The sequence below is a fragment of the Aulonocara stuartgranti genome, assembly GCF_965226115.1.
Source record: "Aulonocara stuartgranti genome assembly, chromosome: 3".
NCBI classification, from domain to species: Eukaryota; Metazoa; Chordata; class Actinopteri; order Cichliformes; family Cichlidae; genus Aulonocara; species Aulonocara stuartgranti.
Genome location: NC_138941.1, coordinates 25,111,750 through 25,125,468, shown reverse-complemented (window position 1 = coordinate 25,125,468; position 13,719 = coordinate 25,111,750). Strand labels below are relative to the sequence as shown.

The 13,719-nt window shown below is 44.8% G+C and overlaps 1 protein-coding gene across 10 annotated transcripts in view; it reads left to right on the top strand.

Annotated features, from left to right (window-relative positions):
• sorcs2 (sortilin-related VPS10 domain containing receptor 2) overlaps nt 1–13,719 on the top strand; it is a 407,562-nt gene that overhangs the window by 303,621 nt on the left and 90,222 nt on the right. The window lies entirely within an intron of this gene.

The following is a 13,719-nucleotide window of genomic DNA, read 5'->3' as shown; positions in this document are numbered from 1 at the left end:
AATCCCCGCGTACAGACAGAGGCTGAAGCTCTCCAAACCTGTCGTGAGGACCAAAAAACTGTGGAGCAACGAGGCTGTGGAGGAGCTTCGCACGTGTTTGGAGACCACAGACTGGGACACTTTGAAGGCTGCTTCTAACAGCTTGGACGAGTTTACGGACACTGTCACCTCCTATATCCACTTCTGTGAGGACAGCATTGTGCCATCACGCACCAGGGTGAGTTATAACAACGACAAACCCTGGTTTACCCCTAAACTCAAAAAGCTGTGGCTGGAAAAGAGTAAGGCGTTCAGAAGCGGAGACAGGGACTGCTACAGAGAGGCCAAGTACAAGTTCACTAAGGAAGTGGACATTGCCAAACATCAGCACTCTGAGAAGATGCAGCAGCAGATATCAGAGAATGACTCGGCCTCTGTGTGGAAAGGTTTTAGGAATATTACAAACTACAAGCCTAAAACCCCCCACTCCACTGATGACTTGCTCTTGGCCAACACCCTTAACGACTTCTACTGCCGTTTTGACGAGCCATCAGGCAGCCTTCACACCTCCAACGACCCCAACAATAGAGGCACTTTGGACACTCATTCCCCCACCTCTCCCCCCTCCATAGAGCCATCACCACCTTCAAACTGTTCACCTACAACACCCGCCCCCCCACCCCACACAAAAGAGGATTTCACACCACCTCCTCCGACCACAACTCTTCATATTCATGAAGCAGATGTGAGGAAGCAGTTTAAGAATCTGAATGCTCGGAAAGCTCCCGGCCCAGACGGTGTGTCTCCTGCCACCCTCAGACACTGTGCAAACGAGCTGGCCCCAGTGTTTTCTGGCATTTTCAACTCTTCACTGCAGGCATGTCATGTGCCTGCCTGCTTCAAGTCCTCTACCATAATCCCTGTCCCCAAGAAACCAAGGATCACTGGACTAAATGACTACAGACCCGTGGCTCTGACATCTGTGGTCATGAAGTCATTTGAGCGCCTAGTTCTCTCCCATCTCAAGACCCTCACGGCCCCCCTCCTGGACCCCCTGCAGTTTGCATATAGAGCCAACAGGTCTGTAGACGACGCCATCAACATGGCCCTACACTTCATCCTGCAGCATCTGGACTCCCCAGGAACCTACGCCAGGATCCTGTTTGTGGACTTCAGCTCTGCCTTCAACACCATCCTTCCAGACCATCTCCGAGACAAGCTTTCCCAGATGAATGTGCCTGATCCCATCTGCCGGTGGATCACTGACTTCCTGACGGACAGGAAGCAGCACGTGAGGCTGGGGAAGAATGTCTCGGACTCCCGGACCATCAGCACCGGCTCCCCTCAGGGCTGTGTTCTTTCTCCTCTGCTCTTCTCCCTGTACACCAACTGCTGCACCTCCACCCACCAGTCTGTCAAGCTAATCAAGTTTGCAGATGACACCACCGTTATTGGACTCATCTCGGACGGGGACGAGTCTGCCTACAGGAGAGAGGTTGAACGTCTGGTGTCCTGGTGCAGCCACAACAACCTGGTGCTGAATGCCCAGAAGACAGTGGAGATTATTGTGGACTTCAGGAAGCACACAGCCCCACTCCCCCCCATCATCCTGACTGACACCCCCATCACCTCTGTGGACTCATTCCGCTTCCTGGGTACCACCATCACCCAGGACCTGAAGTGGGAGCCCACCATCACCTCCGTCATCAAGAAAGCCCAGCAGAGGATGTACTTCCTGAGGCAGCTGAAGAAATTCAACCTGCCAACACGGACGATGATGCAATTCTACACCGCAATCATCGAGTCCATCCTCACCTCCTCCATCACCGTGTGGTACGCTGGAGCCACTGTCAGGGACAAACAGAGACTGCAGCGTGTTGTGCGCTCTGCTGAGAAGGTGATTGGCTGCAGACTCCCATCTCTGCAGGACCTGTACACCTCCAGGACACTGGGGCGTGCAGCCCGGATCTCAGCTGACCCTTCCCACCCTGGACACAGTCTGTTTGACCTGCTCCCCTCAGGCAGGAGGCTCCGGTCCATTCGCACCAGAACCTCTCGCCACAAGAACAGTTTCTTCCCCTCTGCTGTTGGACACATGAACAATAACCACATGACTGTCCCCGCCACTCACACATGACCCTACGCTGTGTCACTGCATCATTTCATGTCTGGCACTGATCACCACCTGCACTCATGTATATATCCTTCTACGTAGCACTCTTAATTCTTATTCTCATGTATATATCTAATGTATATCTCATGCACATATCTTTCTCTACATAGCACTTTAATTCTTATTGTTTGCACTGAAGCACCGCAGCAAATTCCTAATGTTGTAAACCTCAACATCTGGCAATAAACCCATTCTGATTCTGATTCTGATTCTGATTCTTTAGAATTTAAAGAGTCAATGAAAGCTGTGGTTAAACCCTGAAATAATGATTTGACCACAGTGACAAGGGGATTTCCCAATTCAGCATAGTCTAGCCTTTTTGGTGGCTGGCGACTTCTTTCTGATCTTCGAACAGGAATTTCTTTGCTTGTTTGTTCATCTCTCTCTTTGTTTACTGTTTCCCTGTCAAATATCAAGTCCTCTCCTTCCTCATCACTCCCTAACATGTCCGAAAGAAGTAGGATTTGTTCATCCCTCATGTCAGGGCGATCCGTAGAAGGTAAGTCTCTTTCCTTTTCAGGTTCGTCATTTCCGGGTAAGTCTCTTTCCTTTTCAGGTTCGTCATTTCCGGGTAAGTCTCTTTCCTTTTCAGGTTCGTCATTTCCGGCTAAGTCTTCCCCATACAAGGCTTCTCCATAACTCGCAATCTGATTGTCATAAGGTTGGTTATGGTCAGCATGACTGGCTGGAACAACATCGGAGATGGTGTCTGCACAAGCTGGAGCATTACCAGCCAACTTGTCTTGATCTGCAGTCACATCATCTTGACCAAGACTTGATTTATGGGTCAGCAGAAGATCTCGCTTGACAATGTACGCCGAGTCATTTGGCACTGATCTATCTGTAAACCAGTGGACTGAAACAATATCATCCTCGTCCGAGGGGTGATCTGCTCTTTCATTGTCTTTCTGAGTGGTCCGTCGCGTTCTGGGCCTTTTCTTGGGTTCTGGTTGTTCAGGTTTCACTTCCTTGGCTGCAGAGAGGAACCCACAAGGGAGTAAGAGGTCTCTGTGTAGGGTGCGTATGGGGCCATCCCCGCCCTCTGGTTTAACGGTGTAGACAGGGAGGTCTCCAGCTCGTTTCACCACCACATGGACGGTCTGCTCCCATTTATCGGCGAGTTTGTGTTTTCCTCGAATGCGTATGTTCCTGACCAGCACTAGGTCCCCGATTTCCAAGGTAGATGTGGTCACATGTTTGTCAAATCTGGTTTTGTTCCTTTCGGCTACCTTTGCAGCACTCCGTGTAGCTATTCTATAGCTCTCCTCAAGATGGGATTTGAGGTCCTTAACATATTGGGAGTGTGACTTGTTTTGTTGTTCTCTCACAGGTAAACCGAAAGCCAAATCGACAGGCAACCGTGGCTGACGCCCAAACATCAGCTCATACGGTGTGAATCCAGTTACCTCGTTCTTGGTACAGTTGTACGCATGAACTAAAGGCTTTACAAAATCCTTCCAATGTGACTTGTCTTTGTTCTCCAGAGTTCCAAGCATACTTAAGAGTGTTCGGTTAAAACGCTCCACCGGGTTGCCCCTAGGGTGGTACGGCGTAGTCCGAATTTTCTGTATGCCTGCTACTTCACACAGCCCCTTGATCAACTGAGACTCAAAATCAGGCCCTTGATCGCTGTGTAATTTTTCAGGAATGCCATAGTGTACTATGAAATGGTCCCACAGACACTTTGCGACAGTCCGAGCTTTTTGGTTTGATGTTGGGATAGCGACTGCATATTTAGTAAAATGATCTGTGATGACAAGAACATCTTTCACATTACTGCTGTCTGGTTCAATGGATAGGAAATCCATGCAGACTAGCTCGAGGGGTCTTGTCGTCATGATATTCACCAAAGGTGCAGCCTTCTCAGGTAACGTTTTCCTGCGCACACACCTGTGGCAGGTCTTTATCTTTTTCTCCACATCTGAGGACATTCTTGGCCAATAGAACCTGGCTCTGACCAGATCGAGTGTGCGCTCTATTCCCATATGACCCATATTGTCATGTAGGCTTGTCAACACAGACTCTCGCAGGTCTTCAGGTAAGACCAACTGGTAATGTTTATTACCGCCTTCTCTTCGTGTTCTGTAGAGAATGTCATTGCACAGCTCGAACCTGTTCAACTCTCTCAGCAACAGGACTACGTCTGGAAGTTCTTTCCTCAATGTGGGAGGGGGTTTCTCCCCACTCTCTATCTGGGTAATAACATGTCTGATGCACCGATCAGATCTCTGGCTGTCTCTGAGATCTGCCGGTGACAGGTGGGGAATGATGTGTAAGCCTCCCAATGTTTCTTCCTGCTCAAAGCTGTCAGGTATAGCATCTCCAGAAATGGCAAGACTTTCGACAAGGGTTATACCTGCATCATCACCCAAAGCTTCAGAGGTGGTTGAATGATAAACAAACTGTCTCTCACAGATAGCATGAACAACGTCCTGATCGACTGAGTCAATATTGTCTGGATCTGACAGATGTTGTTTTGCGAACTGGCATATCCGGTCTCTCTCTTTTTGAGATGTAAGGTCATCAGGTAGCCTGCCATGAGGACGACGCGAGAGTCCATCGGCATCTCCATTTTGTTTTCCAGAACGATACTGGAGTCTGAAATTGAAGGTAGAGAGGGACGCCAACCACCTGTAACTGGTTGCATCGAGTTTTGCTGAGGTGAGGATGTAGGTCAGAGGGTTTGAGTCTGTGACAACGGTGAACTGATTGCCATAGAGGTAGTCACTCAGCTTCTCTGTTACAGCCCACTTTAAAGCCAAAAACTCGAGCTTATGTGCTGGATAGCGGGACTCACTACTTGACAAACCTCTACTCGCATAGGCGATAACCCGCAGCTGTCCCTCCTGCTCCTGGTATAAGGCTGCTCCAAGGCCCGTAGTGCTCGCATCCGTATGAAGGATGTAAGGCAGCTTTGGGTCAGCAAAGGCCAGGACTGGAGGCGACGTTAGCTTGTCAATGATAGTCTCAAATGCTTTCTGGCATGCAGGGGTCCACCGTCCATAAAACGGCTCCTTTGGATCATGATACTGATTACTCCTCCCTTTTGATTTGCAATGCTTCCTCAGTGGTGGATAACCGGACGTTAGATCGTTCAGCGGTTTCACAATACTTGAGTAGCCTTTAACAAACCGTCTGTAATATCCACAGAACCCAAGGAAGGATCTCAGCTCCTTAAGGTTCTGAGGGACTGGCCAAGTTTTAAGTGTGGCTGTCTTTTCTGGGTCAGTTTCTACTCCGTGTTGAGAAACAACATGCCCCAAGTACCGAACTGAGGACTGGAAGAACTTGCACTTCTCGGGGGACAGCTTTAAGCCATACTCCTTTAAGCGTTCCAGGACTTTCATGAGTCTGGCTTCATGCTCCTCAAGGGTTTTCGAGAAAACTATGAGATCATCCAGGAAAACAACAACTTCCTTCAGATTTATGTCTCCCATGCATCTCTCCATAAGCCTCTGAAAAGTACTTGGCGCGTTTGTCACTCCCTGTGGCATACGGTTGAACTCCCAGAAACCTAGTGGACAGACAAAGGCAGTCTTGGGCTTGTCACTCTCTGCAACTTCGATCTGATAATAGCCGGATTTAAGATCGAGTGTACTGAACCACTTGGAACCTGAGAGTGCGGTGAAGGTGTCATCCAGTCTTGGGAGGGCGTATGCATCTTTCACTGTTTGTAAGTTTAACTTACGGTAGTCAACACACAGACGTACCTGACCGTTCTTCTTCCTGACCACAACAATTGGCGAAGAGAATGGGGACTCGCTCTCGCGGATTACTCCAGTTGTGAGAAGCTCTTGCAAATGCTTTCGAACAGCCTCTATGTCGTGCGGGTGAATCGGTCGGGCTCTGTGTTTGAATGGTGTCTCATCTGATAGCTTAATGTGGTGTTTGACCTTGTCCGTCCTTCCAAAATCCAGATCAGTCTGGGCGAAGACCTCTGGCATACTGCTCAGCTTTTGAGTAATGCGATCTTTCCAGTCAGAAGGGATGGGAGAGTCGGCAAAGTCAAATGTCACACTAGAGGTCCTGGATGGTTCACACTCTGATGGCTCACTCACAATTTGTTTGTGAGATAGGACAGTCTGTATTGCACTGAGTTCTGCAATCACACTCTTTGCTGGGATGGTAATGTCATGCTCTGACTCATTGGAAACTACTACAGGTAGCTTGCACAACTGGTTATTTGGCAAGTCAAGGAGACAGGTTTGCACCAAAAGCCCTCCAGGCAGGGAAGATACTGAAGGATATTCCAACAGGGCAGATCTCTCAGTGTAAAATTCCTTGATTGATACTGTCCCCTCCAGAACGACTGTTTTCCCAGCTGGGACGTTCACTTCATCCTTGCCACGCATCCTCACTAATCCAACGTTTTCATCTGAACCTTGCTTTTGCCGCAACTCCAGTACTTTGAGTACGGTTCTGTACCCATGAGGAATGGGATGGTAGCCCTCTGGGTTTGCCTCTCTGTACATTTCATACACTACATCAAGAGTGTTTGTTCCTATCAATACACAAGACTTCGTTAATGTCCCGGTGTCTGGGACTACTAGAGCTAGCGTTTTGACTTCTAGTTCAGCACCAAGAAAGTCTTTAGGAAAGGTGATTCCAATCTCAACATAACCCAGGTAAGGTACAAGCTGCCCATTGGCCCCTTCAACCTCCAGAAGGTCATGTAGTGGCTCTATCTGTTGCTCAGACAAATACTGGTCATAGTAGGACTTGGTGACAGTGGTCACTTGAGAACCTGTGTCAAGGAGACAACTGCACACCTTACCTTTGATCGTGACTTGACCTGTACTCTTTGTGCCTATGAGCCTCTTAGGTAGTCTGAAAGGTTGTTCTCCAACATGGGATTGACTCAAAGTGGCCTGTGCTCTTGGTTTAGCTTGACTTCCAGATTTAGCGGGACGATGTTGACCTGCTTCAGTCCCAGTTTGCCCCACAACTGAGACTGCGTCTAAAAATCCTGGTCAGCAGATGGAGTGTTTTGCATCTCCCAAATGCGACGCTTCTCTCTCAATTGCTTCCTCTTATCAGCGACAAGAGTGGGGTCTGGGTCATTACTGCAACTTGCTGAGATGTGGCCATCCTGACCACACTTGAAGCAGTACCATGGTTTTGGCTGGGTGCTCTGCCGCAAGTTGGCAGGCTTCGCACTTGTGACCTTGATGCTAGGTGTTGCCATAGCCATCTCACATAAATCACACTCGGCCTTGTCCTTAGGCTTCGAGCTTTTCTTCTGTTTCTTTGCCATCAAATTAGTAAGCTGACTCTGTAGGGATGCAACTTGCTTCCTCAGATCTGTCAACGGGTCAGAATCAGATTGAGTCACTGCCTGTAGCTCACTACAGGTGCAAGTCTTTTGACAGTGCGCCACAACCCGCTGCCGGGTTGAGCCAAGGTGTTTCTTCATCCGTGTAGCTTTAGCTGCCAGTCTATCTTCTTCTGTCCGGAGCATTAATAGAAGTTCTGAGAATGTTGGGGGTTGGCTTTTCTTGTTTTCAAGATTAAGATCTGAGAGCAAGGTGTGGTCCCAACATCCACGACAAAACTGCTTGAGAATGTGTTTATCGGCATCCCCAGCAGAGACTCCTCCCCTCTTCAGAGTAAGGTTCAATGCGCCCTGAAGACGGCAGAGGTACGCAGAGGCCTTTTCACCAGGATCCTGAAGAGTGTTCATGAATTGGGCGAAAAGCTCCTCTCCATCTTCCACTGTTCCAAAAGCTGCATCCAACAACTGAAGGTAAGTCTCAGGTGTAGCTTCTGGGCTCAGTCGGTTGACAATGTCAGCTGCAGGGGACAACAAGCTCTCAAAGATCTTTCTAGATTTTTGAAGTTCAGACATGGCAGGGTCTTTCCTGAGAAGTTCGACATGTGAACGCCATGTGTCATAATCTGTCTCACCGCTGGGTCTGGGGATCCTGCCAGAGAATGACCGGAGTCTCATTGGAGAATATGAATGTGCAATCAAGTCATCTTTCTTCACGATGTGTTCCACAATGACTTTCTGAATTTCAGGTGGGTTGAAACTGTTTGCCGCACTAAATGGGCTCTTTTTGAAATCAACAGGTAGGTGTGGCTCCGCACCACCTTGAATCAATCCTACCTGGGGTGGATCTTCAGAAAACTGCTGGCGTGCAATCTCAGAAGTTTCAAGAGAGGGGTGAAGCTGGTTCTCCCTGTCTGGATCATCAACTTGCATGGAGGAGAGCATACATTCATCATCGGTCTCTGAACTCCCAATGATTTCACTGATCTCTGTCATCATCGACTTCAGTACCTCTTCAAAACTTTTGCCACTCAGTTTTGCCACCTGCTTTATTTCATCTAAGTAGGACTTAGTAGCACTGCCACCCACCTTGGCAGTGTAAACGCTGGAGAGAGCTCTTACATGGTATTTTACACCGGGCTTCCCTTCAACTTCATATGTGTATGGCAAAAGATCAGTTAAGGCATCAATGGCGTTACCACTTCGGTACTCGACGATCAGGTTTTTGAAAAATTCTGAGTTTGGATCTACAACTGGGACGGCTCTAAAGGTACCATACTGCTTCAAAAAGTCAAGAACCCCTTCATCATCCGATGAATTGAGTGTACCACTAACAATTACTGCATTGGGGACTTTGATACCTGAGCTCAATACAAAATCCATCTTGTGGCAATAGCAAAAGATGTTTCAATGACAATACACACTTTAAGGAGGTTTCACTGCTGATATTCATGCACCAAAGAGCTCCTGGCTGGCTCGCCACTTTTGTAGCACTTACGTGGAGTTACATAAAGTACCAATGGATAATTACCAAAGTAATAAGCAATTTGGGCTAGTGTCAGAAGACTGAGAACGACTCTTAGAGCTCTGGTACACAAATGGCAGAGAAACCAGACAAACACAGTTATGTGGCTTTAAAAGTACTTTAGTGATGTTAAGCCTTGTAAAAGAAATTTGTAAACAACACAGTATTACAACAGGTTTTAACAGAATGTCAAGTATAAAAATTTCCCCCAAAGTAGCAAAAAAAAATAGAATTAAATAAAATTGTGCACAAGTAAAAGAATTAGTCTTTTTTAAGTCCAAATGGTACCGGTGGGGCCCATAGAATTCATCTGACAAGGAGTGTGTGTGTGATTGTCTGTCCTACCGTACTACTTGTACAGTAGAGGATTGTAGTCCATCAATGTGCAAATGAGTGTGCGTGTACATGTATATCGTCTCCTAGGATCTTGGGTTGGCTCGCCATCCAGTGAACACTGGAACACTCTGGGTTCTGGAATCGCTGACCTGGTCTTTGGATTCGTCCCATATAAAAACCTGACCTATAAACAATGGCCAAATATATGTCACATGCCCTTTAAGGATAACTCTCACAAATTAAACTAAAGTAGTGTCACAGTGCAGTAACTACTATTCAGATCAGCTATCATCAATTCAATCATCATCAGTTCAGTCATGTTGTACAACATTAAAATATCAAGTTTCAAAGGTCAAAGTAGCAATATCCAAAATTTCACAGTATCAAGGTTCAATTATTTGTAACCTGCAGTAACATTAAAGATTATCTACAAGGTTTTAAACATTCAGGAATTATAGTCACCATATAATTCACTTTCATTGTAAACATTAATTACATCGATCAAAATAAACTCACTGTACATATATATCTAATCACAAATAAATAAGTATATTACCCCTTTTAAGAAATGGAATAATATGCAAATGCTTATCAGAAATTGAACAAAGTGCAAATAATCAATTTCAATAACACGTAAACACAAGGACTCAGTCCACAAATAGGAGTATTAAAATAGACGTGCTTAATCCCGCTTGTACCATAGGCCTACTAGTACAAGTGGAAATACACTAAAAATTACCTCCAAGTGTTCAATACTGAGTATTGTAAAACAACCGATTGACATCAAAATTTAAACAGGAAGCAGGATAAAGTCTGCTTACAATTATCTCTCATAAAGTTATTTTTAGCTGCTTTAACCATTTACAACTTTTCACATGTTAATGACTTAGTTAATGCTCTAACTAGCATAACAACAGTGCGTTTCAGAGACATCGAACAACTGTACCCACACTCCGCACATCACGTGTCTGATTAGCCACATTTAGCTTACCGCCGTCGAGTGGATGCTCAGCATTTACATGGAGCCACAGCTCAGTAAACCCTCCGGTTTCGCTCTGCCCTTGACAACAACAAGTGCAAATACATAATTTGTGAAAAATATCAGTTTAGATGGTATTTCTTTTAACTCGTTAGAGGTTAATTTCTCCAGCTTACCGATAACAAAAGTTTTAGTCCGTCTGCTCTGTTCGGCTGTAGAAGCAAGAGACTGAAAACTTGGGAGCTGGTACTAAGGAGGGACAAGAGCTGCCTAGAGCTTCACCGATTGGCTGACATGTGAGGAGTGGAGTAAAACAATAGGCTCTCATCAGAGCTCATCAACCCTCTGAGAAACTTAACCCTTGTTTGACCAGAGCATATCATATATAATCTGCATCCCTTCTATGTTTAAATAATTATTTTGATCTCATTTCACTTTCATTAACCGGGACAGTAAGAACAGAACAATGAACATTAAATGTTTTAATTTTTCTTCTCTTTCTGTTTGAGATGATTTTAGGAACTGGGTTACACCTGCATTGGACAGAGGACAGACATACAAAACCACCAACACAACACAGCTGAAAAAGCCCAAGGAGACTTCAAAGTGATCGCCACAGTTATTCTGCTCTTGAATCATGTACAGAGAGAAATGGAGGCTACAATGTTCCCAGCATGACTACTCATTACTATCTTTGTTAGCTGCTGAAGAGTAGGCCAAGCTGCTTGGCTAGTGTTAGCATACACTTAACTTTAACATCATTCTGGGTTCTTGGATAGCTTTGCATTAGCTTGAGACTGTACAGATGTTTTTGCACAATAAAAATAAAAGTAATGTTCATCTCCACTCCACTTAAAAGATGTAGACTGTTGCACCACTGTCCTCCCTCCAGCACATGAACTGAAAAGGACTGAAGATAGGGCTAGTGTTCAGCATAAACACGTTACATTACTGCGTTACTAAAAAATGTATTGTGATTAAAGTAATGCATTACTTACTAATGCATTACTTTAATCACATTATTTGTCACTGTATTAAAAAAAAAACGTGGGTGTGTTTCCTGTCACATTTACAGCCCCTGCCAGCCTCTCAATATTATTTTTTCAGTGCATTAGGTTGTAAAGTTTGGTATAAAGAATATGCATTTGAACTTCATGCTCTTCAACTACTGGTCCTCTCAGACTGGTGATTTTCCACACCCTCAGTGTGTGTGTGTGTGTGTGTGTGTGTGTGTGTGTGTGTGTGTGTGTGTGTGTGTGTGTGTGTGTGTGTGTGTGTGTTTTCATCTAAACTCAAGCCAAGATGTGGGACTTTGCTGAAACTGGTCACCTCCATTGTAACACAAATGGAGCTGCCTGGGTGGAAGCTAATGGACTGTCGGACTGTCACACTGTCGCAAAGCTGGCCAAAAAACACACTGCCAGACCTCTCACACCTCTATCTCTGACACCTCTGACAATGTGTTGTTCATGTTTGGCTTTCTGATTCCCCATTCTAACCACTTCTCACCTCACCTTAGAGAAGTGCAGGGACAAAAATGCTGGAAAGAGTCAAGACTGGCTTCTGAGCAAGAGGCTTTTGCTAAGTCTTTAAATTTGAAACTGATTGTACTGGGAATGAATATTGAAGTGATACAATATCCATTCAACATTATGGATTAACCTGCTTGAGGATTGATTGAAAATATTGACAAAGTTGAAACCACACTTAAACTAGTGGAATTACCACAGTGGAAGATATTATAAAAGTGAATATAAGACCAAATAGTATCATAAAAATCGTTTTTGCTCCTCTAACTCAATAAGAAATGTCATAGTTGTTATTGGGTTTAGACAGAAGTGGAGTTTGATGCTACAATCTTGACCTCGGGCAAAACAGTCTCAACTCAAGGTCATTTCATAGCTTGTTGCTGAGTTACTGAGATTGGAGTCAAAAACAGTTTTTTAAGGTAACATTGCTTTTTCAGTCTTCTAGAAAGTTAAAAATGTTCGAAATGATCAAACAGACATACAATACTCTCAAACTTTCAAACTACTCTAGGCTTTAAAATGAGCCTCTCATATTCTTTGTCCTAATCCTCCACAAAAAGAACATTATTATAGGTATTCAGGCACTATATGCCCTGCTAATTCATTCAAATGAAATGGCTGTTTGGTCCTTATGCAAACCACTTCAGCAAGATGACCTTGATTTCACACTCTGTCCAAATAGCATGACTATATTTTGATATGACAAGAACTACCTGAAGAGGATTTGTTTCATTGGTGATATGAAACAATCCTGAAATACACTGCAAACAAATCTTAAACTAAGATGGTACAACAGAGATGTGCAGTACTTCAGGTAGGGCACGAGGGAGACTCATGTCATAAATAAAAGGTGGTTGTCTGATCAAAACTTCCATCCATCCTTGTTTAGTTTAATAACCACAACAAGACTAAAGGGAGGGACTAACTGAGCATCTTCTGAAACTTGTTATGCTGTCTGGTGATATCCTCTTGCCTCCCATGCTGCGTTCCCCTCCCAGGTCTTCCTAACAGACCATGGCTCAGTAAGCTGTGGTCACATGGGGCCCTCTCTCCCAGTGGAAGCTAGAACTCAAGCAATTTATATATGTAATTGAGTGGAAAGGAACTGTACCAGGAACTGCACTAGTATGCCTGTGTATGGGTATGTTTATGTGTGTTGACCCAGATGTCAATAACAAAGAAACATTCTGATTTATACGACTAGGTCCTAACTAATTAGGTTTATCTTCTTTTATATCTGTCTGTCACTCATTGCTGAAATCTGGGAAGGTTCACTTACAGTTTTCCAAAACATGGCTACATGGCAGGCCATTGAATCTTTCCTACGAGTTCATAACAAAGTTACGAGAAACAAAAATGTATTGTGAATTATAGATAGCAGGCTGAATATAAGGATAACAAGACTACTGAAAGCTATTTTTGAGATAATTACCTTGAACATGGCGTGGAGTTCTTCATTGATTTATTACTTTCACAAATAATATTTGCAAAATAACAATTCAAACGGTATCCTTCATCGACTTCTCTCATTTTTCTGTGCACATGTACAGTAAGTACACAATTCATTTGCATAGGTGTGCATTTGTGCCGGTGTGCTTGTATCGTGCAAAAGCTTTCTCCATTCTCAAGACTTGAGGTTTTCATCAGCCATATCAGCCTGCAGCCATAAAACCCTTCAGCTGTTCAAAGATGTGTCATGCAAAACAAATGCACATTCTCATTCTTCTCTGGGCATAGACCTTCATGTTGTTCATGTTCCAACTGCACACCAGCACTCTTTTATAAGCTGTTTTAAGCTGCCAAGAAGATTGTGCTGCTTTATAATTGACAGCAGGAACTGATCATTGTTGACACACATCAGAGAGTATCAGCTCTATAATCTGAGCAACTGTGATCGAAAGATTATCAAACATCGCATAGATTACGTAA